Source organism: Porites lutea, chromosome 12, assembly GCF_958299795.1.
Source record: "Porites lutea chromosome 12, jaPorLute2.1, whole genome shotgun sequence".
Lineage (NCBI taxonomy): Eukaryota > Metazoa > Cnidaria > Anthozoa > Scleractinia > Poritidae > Porites > Porites lutea.
The window spans coordinates 14,329,282-14,345,599 of record NC_133212.1 but is presented as its reverse complement, the minus strand read 5'-3'; the positions used below and the strand labels follow the sequence as shown (position 1 = coordinate 14,345,599).

Below are 16,318 nucleotides of genomic sequence, written 5' to 3'. Positions count from 1 at the left end.
AGAATAAATCAAAGAAATCGAAATGATCCCGAGATATCTCGAACAAATTCGGCTCTCACTTTGTTAAATAGCCGAATAAAACCGAAAACCTACAAACTTTGCGTGCCCAATCTTGTCAAAAAAAGTCAACTTTGATACATTCCTGAGCGTCGCGAATCCTTTACTTTGCGCTCCGGCGAAGTAATAATGACAAACTAGATAAAGGTGACGTTTCGTACACAGTTCTCATTTTTGACTCAAAGATTGTTTCTTCTTTAAACAGCAAGCGGCAGGCATCATTCAACGCGTTTGGAAGACGTTCGTTCGCCGAAAGGAGATCAAACTAAATGAGGTATTGCAAGTGATCTTTTTATTTATTCTTTTTTTTTTTTTCATTTATTTTTCACTTTTTTGAAATAGAAATAGAGCATGAGTAATACATTCCTGAAGTTCACTTGTCTTCTTCCTCCTGCCGAATTGTATTTTGGATATATTTCATAAGTTTTTATTTCATATTTGTATTATTTTAGAACAGAAAAATCAGATTAGTGTCTCCATAATAAGTTTCCTAACCGTCTTCCTCCAAACTTTGTATTTTCGTTGGCCTTCCTTTTGCAGCAAGGTAATGGAAATAATCTAGTAACAAATATGAAGATAACAGAGTGACTTTCCAAACATATATTTCCAAGATACATATATAAACACAGAGTGCTGTTAGTGTGATACAGTGCACGTGGCGCAAATGTATATTGCAAATGAGAGACATTTAACGAAGAAAGGTAATGATTGAAAATAAAAATAATAACAATAAAGAGAAAAGTGATGTTTCATGCACAGTTCTCATTTCTGATTGGATAATTGCTTTCTTTTTAAACAGCAAGCGGCAGGCATCATTCAGCGCGTTTGGAAGACGTTCCTTCGCCGAAAGGAGACCCAACGAAAGCAGGTATTGAGAGTGATCTTTTCATGTATTTATTCACTTTTGCATTTTTTCTTCATTTTTTGGAAATATCAATTATAAGTAATGCACCCCTAAAGTTTACTAAATCTTCTCCCTCCGACCGGTTGTGTTTTTAATTAGAAGTATTTCATACTAAAATTTGTTTTAGAAATGGAATCTGATAAATGCATCCGTAGTACGCTTATTACTAGCCTTCTTGCTCTCAAATTTGTGCGTTTTCGTCAGTTGCCTTCATTTCACAAGAAGGAAATGACAAACCATCCACTATATGGCTATAGGAAATACCTTGATGACCTAGGGATACCTGACCACCGATACAACTAGTGTATGAGATATGAATAATCATAATCATCATCGTTATCATTATTGTTATTATCATTATCTTCAGTAGAAGTAGCAGTGGAAGAAAAAGTACCGGAAAAAATGATACTTTTATTTATTCATTTATTCATTCACTTTTTAGTCTGCATTTTGCTTTTTTATTTTGTTTCGGAAATAGAAGCTGAGTAATGCATTGCTCAAGTTTAACCTTCTTCTCTCCCAAATTTCTGTTTTCCCTTCCATCATTTCACAAAAAGCGGTTAATGACTTTCCATGTGTTATCGAGCGCACAAGGCAAAAATTTATATCGCGATTAAGAAACATTAGACGAAGGGAGGTTGTATTATTATCATAGCTTTTTTTTTAAATAAAGCTGAAAGTGACTTTTCGTATACTGTTATCAATTTTGATTGAAATATGTGTTCTCTTTAAACAGCAAGCGGCAGGACTAATCCAGCATGCCTGGAGGACGTTCCTTCAACGAAGGGACATCCAGCGAAAGGAGGTATTTGAAATGATCTTTTCATTTATTGAAAATTGAAGGGAAGGCTGATCGGACAGCTAAAGGTTACAAATTTATTTGCCCAATATTTTGACTAGACAAAAGTAGTCTTCATCAGGGGCTAGAAATACAATACAATAGACGAAAGACGAAGCTGTCGTCTATTGTATTCCTCCACCAATCACATTTAGTTTTAGCCTGAATTTCATCCGATTACTTCGAGTCGTTATTACTCCCTCAGTAACGTCTGAATCGACCGGCCGTTAAAGCCGTCCAGTGACGTCACTACTCCTTGAACTTTGCTTTAATTCATGCAAAAAGTAAAACACGATTTTCAAGTGGCAAACCGAGAAATATCGTTCGGAAATGTCTGCATGATACAGAATTGCTTGATTTTTTCGATCGTAATTCATGTTTAACGTTCAAACTATCAACTGCATGCAGTACAACTCTGAACCGGTTGTACTGAATTCTATAATCAAAGTCGGTCGCAATGAAATAAACACACACACACGAAACACTTACGGTTCAAAAACACAATGAAATACTTTAATTGAAAAAAAGCTGTTTGGTCCTTGACGAAGAAAAAAAAACAAAGAGAAGCTAACAGAATCATTACACTTGACGGTGAAAATAGCAGAAGGTCGAATTATAACATTGATCTCAGAAAACTTCGCGTAAACAAAATCACCGGCCGCCGAAACCACAAAGCGGCTCTAAATGAAAAACCTACCGACTCTCCGCAATGATTCTTCCTTCATTCGCAGTTTAATCTAGCATTTCAGTTTCAAAGACAAGGGCAATTTTGCTGTTTGAGATAAAGATTAAGCCTATCAAAATGTTTGAACTACACGAAAGCATTCAAGGGATGCGATCCGCTGAATATCGAGCGACAATCCCGCTAAAATTTTTCATAATTATACATAATTATGCGAATGTTTAGACAATCAACCAATCAAAATCACTACCCGGTTTTCGGGTAGTGAGTGACGTCACTGGACGGCATTAACGGCCCGTCGATTCAGACGTTGTTGAGAGGAGAAAACGACTCGAAGCAATCGGATGAATTTCAGGCTAATTTAGTTTTTATATTTGTATTATTTTAAATACTGTAACCGTTTATTAGTGTGATACAGGGCACATGGAGCAAATTTATATCGAAACTGAGAGACTTTTAACGAAGAGAGGTGATGAATGAAAATAAAAATAATGACAAAAGAGATAAAAGTGATGTTTCATACACAGCTCTCATTTTTGACTGAATAATTGTTTTTTCTTTAAACAGCAAACGGCAGGCATCATTCAACGCGTTTGGAAGACGTTCCTTCGCCGAAAGGAAATCAAACGAAATGAGGTATTGCAAGTGATCTTTTCCTTTATTTATTTCCTTTTTTTAAATTATTTATCATTTGTTCCTCACTTTTTGGAAATAACAATTAAGTAATGCACCCCTAAAGTTAAGTAATTTTTTTATCTCCCGTTGGAATTTGTGTTTTAGGCTATTTAGCATACATCATTCTTCTAGAAATAAAAGCGGGTGAATAATGCATCTATATTGCGTTTACTAACTTTTTTACGTGAAATGTGCGTGTTCCTTTCCTTCATTTCACCATCAATAAGGTAATGTAAGGTAATGATAAACCATCCACTAAAAAGTCATATATCCAAAAAAAAACTATGAAACCTAAAAAAAAAAAAAAGAAAAGAAAGGAAATATGTCTTTTCTATCTAAACAGAGTGCGGCAAGTCTCATCCAGCGTACGCGGAGAGATTTTGCATTGCGAATGAGAGAGATTCGACGAATGGAGGTAAGACGTACATCCTTAAACTGTGAATTCCATTAAAACTGTTTTCTTTGGACAGCAGGATCGCCCAATACTTAGATGCCGTCTTTCTCATATCGACTTGGAGGAGTTAAACAAGAACCTGGAATCTGAGAATTTTCCTTTGAGGGTTTTTTGGAATGCTGGGATTTGGAATCCAGAATACAGCTCAAGGAATCCAGAATCCAAGACGTGGAATCCAGAATCCAAAACTTCCTTCGATTTCCGGCCTTTATTTAAATACCAAATTAAAGCTCTCAGTAACAGTAACGTAAAATCACGAACTTTGAATTTTACAGACTGGAAGAAAGAGGAAAATTTCGGGAGATAAGCAGGCTGAGCCTCCAGTTAAACGCCTGCACACAGATAATGTCTGGTGGGCTAACGGAATTGATGACTTTTTTAATGTCAAGTTTCTAGGTCAAGGCGGGTTTGGCAAGGTAAGACAATTGCAATATTGTAACCTTATTTGACAACTAAAAAAACGAAAAAAAATTTAGAAATACATTTTAAATACTAGACGTTGCTACGAGAAGTAGCAACGCTTGCCCAGTTATTACATAGTACGTTTACGGCAGTGTCGGATATCGTGTAAGTGTAAGAACTAGCAAATAGTTGTCTAAGGTTAATGCCTTTACCAAAACGTGAAATCGTTTATCAGTTTCGAGTCGTGGTCGCGCAACGACGTTAAAGAAATGGGTAAAGTTTTGTTTTGTCAAGTGAATCTTAACCAAGAAGAAATTGATATCTGAACTTGACTAAAATGCGCGGACGTCTCAGGAATTAGACCTTCAAAATTCATCTACCCTGGTTTATTTTTACGAGACAGTAATAACACATTCAATGTTTTCACATTAGGTTGTTTACTGATTGTTACTCTCAAACGGGAATCTCTACGTACCCTTGTGGAAACAAAAGCTATCTTAGTATCACTCACTCTTAAAAGATATGTATCATTGCTTAGGTTTTCCAGGTTGCCAACCGTAACTCTTCTCAAGATTACGCCATGAAACTAGAAAAAGAAAGGAGGGTAAAAAAGAAGTAGCAATGCTTGCCCAATGTCGAGGAACAGGATTCGTGACAAACATCTGTGGTTTGATTTGCGTAAAGGTATGGATGAATTTTTATGATACGATTAAAAGATGACACCCAGCTCCTGTTCGAAGTCTGACTAAGCACTAATCCTGGGATAAATTCTACATTTTGATTGTTATTTCCTTACAAAAACAACCAAAAAAGTTCTATTCCAGTCCCCATGTTTTTTTATATTTCACTACCCCCTCATCTCCCTCTTATTCACAAAATTACCTAACGGTAATGATTCGATTTAGCGTCCCGGGGGGGTTATTTACTTTTGGTACCTCACGGTGTCGCTTATTTGAGACAGGGCGCTTAATCGGCACAGGACGCTTATTTCTTCTTTGAGAAACAACCGACTGCTCAAAACAAAACTTTAATATTACTTTTATTAAAAGAGGCAATAACAGAAACTGTAACAGTAACAAAAATATATTGTGAATGTTCAGTCAACGTGCAAAACTCAGACGAGGACCACTGTTTTTGTAAGGTGGCATTACCGTTCGTTTGTGAGTATTAAAGGGTGAGCCTCAGTTGATACGTTCCCTAAAATTGCGATGGGGGCGCTTAGCAGAATGGGGGCACTTAATAACAAAAACTCTTTCGAAGAGGAGCGCTTTTTCGAGAGGAGGCTCTAAATCTAATCATCACGGTAGGCGACGTAGCGTGAATATTACTTGGACAGCACCATGACTCAAAGGGGCGGATCTAGGGGGAGGGTGCAGGGGGTGCGCACCCCCCCCCCCCCCCTGAGATGACCTGCAGTTTTCTTGTACAACTGGTATTCTGCTCCCCCGCCCCCCCCCCCCCCCAAAAAAAAAACTATGTGGTTTATTGGTGTTGAAGTAGAGCAAGAGACGAGTGCACCCCCTCCTAAAAAAAATCCTGGATCCGCCCCTGACTCACCATGCTTATTATGCAACGCTTGTCATCTTTTCTTCTGCTTAAAAAGCTTCATTTTGTCTTAATCATCATGGCCTGCTGTGTGCTTAGAAAAATGGCGCAACCGACCAATTTCGATATAACAACTAGGCTTAGTCAAGCTGAAAAGCGAAGCTCTCGTTGGATCTATCGGCAGTAATTAAACGTTAATTTCCTTTTACGTAAGAGGGAAACTAAATTCCTCCTGAGAACTGACAAATGGTCAGCGAAGAACTAATAAAGAACACGCCAAACCAAAAATATATTTTATACCTGAGCCTTCGATATAGTCAAATGACACTAGTCAGCAAGTACTGAAAAATTTAAACACAATTATCCAAAACTCAAGGTATGGCAGTGATATAAATGATTTTTTTATGACAATCAAAACGACGCGTGGAAAAGTAGTTTACATGTTACGTTTGTGTAAGGAACATCGTACTACTGTTTTTCTTCCTTTTTTCGATAGGGATTTCTTGGTATTATAATGGAATTTTGCAGCAACGGAAATCTTGAGACACAGCTGTCGGCTGTCAAGAAATTTTCGGAGAGCATTTGCAGGTAATGAAATAGTTTCACCTGTAATACTCTGGATGGGAGAAGGGGGTACCTCCCTGGCTGTTGTTGCTTGTATAATTTGTTTTTGTTGTTTAATATTATAATTACCAATATATGATTTTCATTATAATTGTGTCAATAACAAAGTGCTTGATTTTAGATTTTTTGCAGCCGAAATAATCTGCGGGTTAGAGTTCATACATACCAAAGGAATTATTCACAGGTAAATAAGGCAGGGTGTTGTATTTAATCAAACATAAATACTGAGACGACACTCTAAGGATGCACTTAATCATTCAAAAATATTAATTAATTAATGATTAATTTGGAGATCAACTATTTTGATTAAATGACTTCTTACTTCATTTACCTAACACCTCCCTCTTTTACTCCTCCCCTCGCCCTCACACCCCCACTCTCCCCTCCTTAATATAACGGTTTGGAATTTTCCGTATCGTGGAAAGTTTTTTTTATTATTATTTTTTATTTCGGACACACAAACAATTACAATACATTACATTTACAATTCATTACAATAATTTTTTAATTATTGGTTACTAAATGGAAAACTGGGCTTTGCACTGACGACCGGGAAAGCCTATTTTACAAAACCGCGATCCAATAATACTTTTTAAAGCTACCGGTTTGGCATTTTCTACAACGTGAAAAGTTATTTTTTGGACTTTTTGCAGAATTCAATCTATAGTTTGTGAAACAACAACAACAACAACGTACTATAAAATAACAACAACAACAAAACGAGAATATTTTTTATTGTTTTTTATCTAATTGACTAGGGATTTAAAGCTGGAAAATCTACTATTGGAGGAAAGTGGCCACCTAAAAATAGGTGACTTTGGGCTCGCGACAGCAGAACAAACAACCACAGGCATCTGTGGAACGCCACGTTACATGGCACCCGAGGTAGGCCCAATTTTTTTATAATTCCGATTACAGATCTAGCCATCAAATACAAGATATATGCCGTTTAATATCACTTCAAACAAAAACTGTGCATCAGCGCTTAGATAAAAATCAAACACAAGACTCTAAGGAGCGTACACTTCGGCGTCGTGGTTGTGGAACTGATTAATTGTAAACGCGGAGGAATAGTAAGAAATGAAATATGGTAAGGTGTTAATTTGTGAAATTATGGGATTTGTCAGGATATTCTGAAAAGAGCAACATCCAAGAGGCCTGCTTGCTAAAAGGTAGCATTTCGGGGCAAATTATCTCCTAGATATTAGCCCGGTTATGCTCTGGTGAATCCATACAAATCCTTCTAAATTTGACTTGGGTCTAAACGTTTAGACCTAAGTCAAATATGAGGTCACTGGCAGTGAATAAGAAGTCTAACAAAACAAACAGTGAAAACAAAATTCTCTATTTTTCTTACATCAGGCTTCAAAAACAGCACAGCTATCTTATGTACTGATTAAAGAAATGTAAGGCATGGGCAAGGAGTCAATTACGTTGAGCATGAAATTGGCTAAAATTCAATGTTACAAGTTCGAATGTTTTGAGGATAACTATTCACTGACTATTAGCACGCAGGGATGTCGGATTAACACAAGGAAGTTTAATACCAAAGGAACATTATACAGTCTTTACAGAGCTTTAAAACACAGCATCTGCCAACACAAACTTGACTTGAACTTAAGTAAAACTAAACAGCCTCTACTAATAATAAACTCTCACTTGAACTTCAGATATGTTATGGCTTCCGCCAACTTGTAAACACAGAACTTGAAAATCGACCCTCGTCATACTTGACTAAACACAGCACTCCAGTTCGTGGGAAAAAAACTTAGTTCGGCAAAAGAACTCGCTTGGAACTTGACATAAGGTTGACGTAAGGTTCTAGCAAATGTTAAACAGGCGAATAGCAGTAGCTTTTCGACATATTTAATGATTTCAGTAACTGATGCAAATCTGCTGACTCACGCTGAAATGTAAACATGCCCTAATTAATTATTCATGACTAATCCAAAAACGTAGAGAACGTTTGAGAAAGTCACGCAACGTATGAAAGGAACGCTCACTTGTGAAATGTTTTTCAACACTCGAAGAGAAATTTCGTGTCTCTGCGCGGTCATGTAATATCCTCTGTTTATTCCTCGAGTAAATGAAGGACTAAACTCGAAGTGATCTCAAGATATCTCGAAGTAGTCCGGTCTCATTTCGTGAAATAGCCGAAATAAGCCGAAACGTCACAAACTTTTTACCCAATCTTGTCCTGAGACTAGTGCATAATTTCATAGCTATTTTTCATATCCCGAACTGCCTTGGGTTTCAGTGTAGCGCAATCGGCTAATCCCTCAACTTAGAATCTCCTCTGTTCTGACGGGTCACACAGGTGAGTCGGTTCAAAGCTCGCGAAAGCCAAAATAATAATTCTTTCTTCCTCGAATAAGTTAAAGAATAAATCAAAGAAGTAGAAGTGATCTCGAGATGTCTCGAACCAATTCAGCTCTCACTTCGTCAAATAGCCGAATAAATTAGCCAAAAACCTACATACTTTGCGTGCCCAATCTTGTCCCAAAAGTATCAACTTTGAACATTCCTGAGCGTCGCGAAAACTTTACTTCTCGCTCCGCCGAAGTAATAAGGAGCAATGTTTAACTGCAAATCAAACAAGAGAACTAGTGTTTGATAACATAACAAACACACAATAAAAAAATTGAGGTGCATATCAAGCACGAGGAGCAGTGTTTCATTACATATCAAACAAGAGGGAAAGAGTTGAGAACACATCGATTTGAATCATGACTGAATGACACTAGACATTTCTAAGACTGTGATAAGTTTATGTCGCGTTTTGATTACTGGATATTTTATGAAAAGAGAAAACAAAGTTTTTGAATTTACATTTTTTTGACGAGCAGCTTACTAGTTAAGATCAGTGGTTATGACCATTAATTAATAAATATTTATTTGGGATTCGATGCTTACTAATTTAGAACTATAACTTTGTAATTAGTGACCGGTCCGCACCAAGAAAGCTTTCAACAAGAAACTTCTTTTTGACACAAATATTGGCCCAGTTGACCAATGGTCAGTAGCCACTAATATAAATAATTTCACTCGTCATACAATTTCAGTTTTCTTTATATTTAAATGTTGAGTTATATTTCAGTTAACCTGCCTTATTGCATTACATTACAGATGCTTGACAGCAAACCATACGACACTTCTGTTGACTGGTGGTCAATAGGTGTAATACTATATAGACTGCTGGTTGGCGAGGTTTGTAAGCCAATTTGGCTTTTATATATCTTCGTTGCTGAAAATCGAAGTTGGTGAAGACATCTTTAAACAACTAATTTATAAACGATTATCCGTAAATATCACATGCTTTTTCCATTGACTGAGAAAGGCGTTTACTGCTACTACACCACTACTACATGTAGTACTAGTACTACTACTACTACTACTACTACTACTACTACTACTACTACTACTACTACTACTACTACTACTACTACTACTACTACTACTACTACTACTACTACTACTACTACTACTACTACTACTACTACTACTACTACTACTACTACTACTACTACTACTACTACTAATACTTCTACTACTACTACTACTACTACTACTACTACTACTACTACTACTACTACTACTACTACTACTACTACTTCTACTACTACTACTACTACTACTACTACTACTACTACTACTACTACTACTACTACTACTTCTACTACTACTACTACTACTACTACTACTACTGCTGCTGCTGCTGCTACTACTGCTGCTGCTGCTGTTGCTGCTACTACTACTACTACTACTACTGCTGCTACTGCTACTGCTACTGCTGTGCTGCTTATAATAATATTTGTATACGTAGTACAGTTTACAATTTATTTCGATAAAAACGCCTAATTTCGATTAAAAATTCCGTTTCAATTAAAAAGAGTTATTTGAATTAAAAACATTTCATTTCATTTCATTTGAATTAAAAAAAATCACTTTAATTTTTGTTTTTAAAACCTATTTTCTAAAGTAAACGTAAACGTATTCTAACTAAAAAAAGGAAAATATAATAACGTGCTCAATTGTCTTTTCTAATATTCGAGAGTCAGTTTTCAATATCTAAATCCATGTCTGACAGTTCTAAATAGACTCTACTAGTACTCCCAATCCTCTTAAACAAAGTAAAGCTGGTCTTAGCAGGGCAAATGACACTTCGGCCCGGATCCATGACATGGTAGTCATATAGCTTTCGCCCTTCTTTGTAGTAACTAGCTCGGCAAGCCTACTATGGTATCGTTTACATTCCACTACCATTCCACCTTCCGTGCTGAAAAACGTTATGGCGTAAATGTAGCTTGCTCTACTTCTAATCGATTCTAACACTCGGCTAGCCTAGTGGCGCTTCTTCTCTGTTTTTGTGTTGCCTAAATATCTGGTCTGGATCAGCTAGCAGCTATATCCAGAAGCGCATCCGGGGTGGTGTTGGCTCCCCTATTCAACTCTTCTCCTGTGATGTCTTGCATAACTGGTTCGACTTCAACGTCTTTACACACCATGCTAAGCAGTTCAGCCTGCAGGTCCGTCCCTGAATTTATCATAATGGCCATTGCCTTGGATGACAAATCAGCGACATTTGCATATCATAGCGTGATCCACATTGAAAATGTCCCCGCCAACAAAAAAAAGAGGGAGTATCAGGAACTTCCCACTCGTACCTTAGCTTCACAACATCTTGAAACTCACTCTTGTTTACATCAAAATTATAATTTAAAGTTATAATAAAAAGTTGTAAGCATAAGTTTATAATAATAATAATAATAATAATAATAATAATAATAATAATAATAATAATAATAAGCTATAATAATAATAATTTTAATAACAACAATGCATGCAACAATGCAATGTAACAAATCACAATGCTGATGTCTTCGTTGTAAGTTGCTTTTAAAAATGGTCTTTCTATATAAGTAAGCTGTTTATAGCACAGGCTGATAATACAGAAGATTTACAAAAAAACTGTGTTTTTGTTTTGATACATTAGTATCCCTTTGATTGTGACGATGAGGATGACTTAGACTCGTACGAAGAAGAAAAACAAATTGTGGCTGAGATATTGCACAGCCCTGTTTATTACCCCGACCATCTCTCTACTCAGGCAGAGGACTGTATAACTCAGGTTAGTAACAAAGTTAACTAGAAATACGTTATCGCAAAAACCTTGCACTTATTTCTTTGTAGCTTCTGGTCCAAATTGCTTCGATGTTCTGTAATATACTTTTATGGTCCAAATTAATCGACAAAAGCATTTCTTGATCGCCAAAACGGCCGCTAAGATAATCAAAACAACGCCGACCAAGTTTCTTGTTTGATGACGTTAATGCATTGCGGGTAGCCAGAAAAATATACAGTAAAACATGGAAATATGGGCCACACTGGTTTGCAGGTCGCTATGACCCACGTGCAAGCTGCACGATGCGCGCGCAACAAAATTATAACCCGTGCTTTCGCGCGGGTGCCTTTGGTGCTACGCTAAGAGAGGAACAACCTTATTTCAAGTTGGTACCTACTTAAATTAATGGAATTCACTTTACTGTTATTATATCAAACATATTTCAAAGAGTTCAAAGACAACCAAAAGAGTTCACTGTAAGAGTTGACGATTTCGAGGCTTGATAATTGAAACCTACCCTTTCCTTTTCTTAAGTAACAACAGAGACCTACAAGAGTTTTATTTAAGGATCCTGATATCTATATCATATCTATATATTTTTTGGTCATTTGTTACAGCTATTGGAACGTACACCGCAATATAGACTGGGATACAAGAAGAGATATTTCCCTTGCCTCAGGAACAATTCATTTTTGGTTAATACCCCATGGGAAGAAGTGGAGCAAAGGAGGATGAAGTCCCCTTACAAGCTAGAGCCTGTAATCAGTGTAAGCTATGTTGGTACCATATAAAAAATACTAAGATATTTAAGTTAATCTTATCATTGGTTTCAATTAAAAACGTCACGCTTGTGGCCATTTATCCCAAACAGTTGAGATTCTTGCTCGGATCATCTCTTCAGCAAACCAGTGCGCCACCATGTGGAGCTCTCGATCGTTTTCGTAAATTCGGTTTGGGAAGACTCGCAATAAAATGTCATTATCATTATCATCGTCGCCGTCATCATCATGATTATCAATTGTCATTATTATTATCATCGTCATTATCATTATTGTTAATGTCAACGTAATTATCAGCAGACGAAGAAGTAGAAAAGTAATGGTTGTGGTAGTGGTAACGGTAGTGGCAGTGGTAGTGTTAGTAGTAGTGGTAGTAGTAATGGTAGTGGCAGTGGCGGTGGTAGTGGTAGTGGAAGTGCAAGTAGTAGTAGTAGTTGTAGTGGTGTGGGTAGTGGTAGTGGCAGTGGTAGTGGTGGTAGTGGTAGTGGTAGTGGTGGTGGTGGTGGTGGTGGGCAGTGGTAGTTGTAGTGGTCGTGGTTGTGGTAGTGGAAGTAACAGTATAGTAATAAATTGCTTTATTTGCATGACCGCATCATTGTACAGTATTACAAAAGCATGCCTATTACAATCAAAATATAAAACAAAGAACACAATAAACTAAAAAATTCAGCTACATTACTAACAATGAATCACGTATTTTTATACAGGAGGAAATAAACTTCATAACTAACTTATTTACATGAAGTTCCTCCGAATTCATTATAAGTAGTAGTAGTAGTAGGTAGTAGTAGACTGTAGTGGTGTGACAGTGGTAGTTGTAGTGGTCGTCGTAGTAGTAGTACTAGTATTGGTAGTGGTTGGGCAACTATTAGTGTTGTGGTAGCGTATATTTTCCGGATTCTGATTACCATAAGTCTCCCTTCCTCCAGTGGTCTTTTTAGTGAGGATCAACCACTGACCTTTTTCTCTTGTTTCAGGCCAGCTGCTCTACTTCGTCCCAGTCTAGAACATGTTCTAGAGAATCGTTACCATCAATCGACAGAGTGGACTGACTTCAATAAAATGTATGGAGGGTTAAAATTAGCTTAGATGCTTTAATCTGTTATGATCTTTTCATTATTTAAATTGACTGGTTTGATTTTGTTTTGTTTAACTCATCAAAAGCATAACATAATCAAGATGAAACAAACTTTTTTGTCATCAGCTAGCTTCCTGAGTCCTCGCACATATATTGCACGATCTACCAACTTTTTCTTCCTTTCTCGACGAAGGCCACAAACCTTCATAAAAATTTTGATCGGGAAAGAGGAATCCAACTAACCTATCATGAGTATTTTATCAGTTGACGCTACAGTTACGGTAAAACCTGAATAAAGCAGATCTCTTTTTTTTAAAGGCGAGGGTTTCAAGTAAAGGAGCTAAGTTTGTTCGTATTCTCTGGAGTTTGTACTCCTTTTGCTGTTTAGCCTTTCTGCTTATTTCACGTTAAAAGTCTTTACAGAGATTAAGATTCACGTTTACGCCAAACAGCAGCTGTGAATTTGTACCACGTGACCCCTTATTTCCGTTTCCCCACTCTTTATTGTTTCTACCCAAAAATAAGTAGTTTTATGCCAGTTTTAACTATAGGAATCGTTCGGGACTGTTTTTGTCTGCTTATTTTCTATTCTGAGAAATTCTCAACTTGAATCTGACGTTTTCCGTTTGGCGTAAACGTGAATCTTAATCTCTCTTGTCATATTTACGCCAAACGACAAACGTGAATTTCTACCACGTGACCAAGTTTTCCCTTTAAATTACGCTTACTGTTTGCTACTTCAACATAAAAATAAGAAGTTTCGCGCTAGTGTTATCCAACTTGAATCTGACCGTTGCTGTTCGATGTAAACGAGACCCTTAATCTCTCTAATAGCTCGCAAGAAGATTAATTACCACACATAGACAAACATATTACATTTATTCAACAATAGCTTTTTTGTTTAAACATTCTGATTTTGATTCTGAAGTCTCTGTCTCTTTTTTTCTTTTCAGGTTCTGGATAACAATGCTTATGTTGCGAGTAGACTTCATGCGACAGGAAAGAGAGGAATTGGTTACTGTACGCCTTATCATTGCCGACGACAGTCAGCCGGTCATTTTCACTGTAAAACTGTCCTCCATTAGTTAAAAACTTCCATACGTTGTAAAGGTTTTAAGGCCTTCGTTCAATTTTAATTATCAGTAGTCTTTAGTCATTATGTCAGTTTATTAGGTCTCAAGTCACTTTTAGTTGTTTTTATTTCCTGAAAACATGTCCCGCCAAGATTAGCGTAGCTACCCGCGGGCATGTTAGAATTGTTCTTCAACCTTACAAACCAAATAAAATGTATGTAATAACTACATTGATACATTTACTTGTGATTCTTAATTACTTAATCATTAAATCCACACATTGGCTGAAACGCACAACGGAGTCATAAAAGATTTTCCGTACTTCTTAAAGCAATGGTTCATCAAATTATTTTATGCTACCTTTGCAAAAATGTGGCAACAATCACTGAGTGTGACTTGCAGTATCACTGGCGGTACAGAATTAGCATTTGACATAAAGAAAAAAAGTGTTTTTTTTTTCGAAGAAGAAATCAAGCCTACACACACAATCTAGCCTGAGTATCAGGCGTTTCTGGGGAAAAGGGGAAAGATGGAAGCGAAAAAGGGAGAGAGCTTCTCCCCCTCCCCCATCTAAAATCTCCTCTCCCCTAGCCCTTTAGGAAGGCCTGATACTCAGGCTACACACTGTTTGTTTAACACATTTTTGTTTACACGTGCAAACGTATTACTTTTTTACAGTTCTAATTTTATCTTTGTAACTTGATAATGATGTCATGGCGACATCGAAACGTCTTGTTAAACTTGTTTCGCTTATCTTTATTCTTAAGTGAAAAAAAAAGGGAAAAAAAACTAAATTATTGTCCACGCCCCCAAAAAAGATTTTACGTTACCCGTGAGTTTTTCAGCTTCTTACACCGAATATGAGCCAGATTTTCGTCCGCGAAATAATCTAATTTTACAGAAAAAATGAATGGTTTGGTGTAACAAGGTAGCAAATTTCTAGGAAATTACATTCACGACTCCTGTTTAAGAGTGAAGGAGCCAAACCAAACCTGTTGATACTAGAAGTTTGGACCAGGGAACGTATACGAATTGAACTGCAGGACATTTTTCTAATTTAAAAATGTTTTCTGTGGTAGCTAACAAAACACTCTTTAAATATTCCCTGTCGCTGGTTGTATGATATTATGAGCGTTATTTTCTATAGCTTTACATATGGTTAAGTCCGTTACACAGAGCGCTAATCCCGGGAGGGGAGGGGCGAATTCGACCTTCAATCTTCCATTCCATTAATTTTAGTCTAAGTATTTAGAAAGAGATAAAGTAAGGAAAAGGACACGATTTGCCTTTTTTTACTGGTTGCAGAAGTTTTGCGACACAAAATATATTGAAGTGCAAGGCTTCCCACATGCACACTACTAAAAACAAACTATTATAATTATAATATTATATTATATTTAACTGTTATCTAAATTCCTTGTTCATTATGGAGGTGACGATGGTCTTGTTAACGGAAGTTGATCTTCCCGGGATATAAACGTTCCTTCACCTAAAGAAATGAAAATATAAGGCGATAAATTACCGGATTCATACATCACTGCTTGAACTCATTATCAAACAATTCATCAAAAGTACGAGAGAATCATAAGATAGAGAGGAAGGGTATGAAGGGGTATGTCAATTTTAGTTAAGTTATTTTTAGAGGCTGTAATTAAACGGAAGCCTAACTCTTGAGAGGTCCGCACAATTAAATCGATTGTTTGAAAGGCCACCACGTCCTCATAATGCAAATGGTGGCACACCTAGAGAGCATGATGTTCTATTATTAATAATTATTCTCTGTTGACAACATTGAATAAAAGTTTGCGGACCTCTCAGGAATCCAGCTTCCAATTAATTTCAAGTGTTTAATCGATGAAATTCACACATCCTAAGGGCTAGACACGGCGTTTCACTCTCTGACCCCATTATTCTCTCTAGAAAACTAAGAAACTGTTACGAAGGACATTTCAACGCATACTAGTTGAACTACTAAAAAATAACGGGTTTTTTCTTTAAGGATGAATTCAACTCAAGGATTCATTTGGAAGCTATAGTTATAAAAACCTCGGAGTGTTCTATCTGATATCCAAACACCAAGATCTG

At 36.8% G+C, this 16,318-nt stretch overlaps 1 long non-coding RNA gene across 1 annotated transcript; it reads left to right on the top strand.

The window, feature by feature from the left end:
• Positions 1-9,248: 9,248 nt before the first annotated feature.
• Positions 9,249-12,045, top strand: LOC140921548 (uncharacterized). Its single transcript, XR_012164020.1, has 3 exons — positions 9,249-9,388; positions 11,175-11,309; positions 11,921-12,045. It is a non-coding gene; the product is annotated as an uncharacterized lncRNA (long non-coding RNA).
• Positions 12,046-16,318: the final 4,273 nt, after the last annotated feature.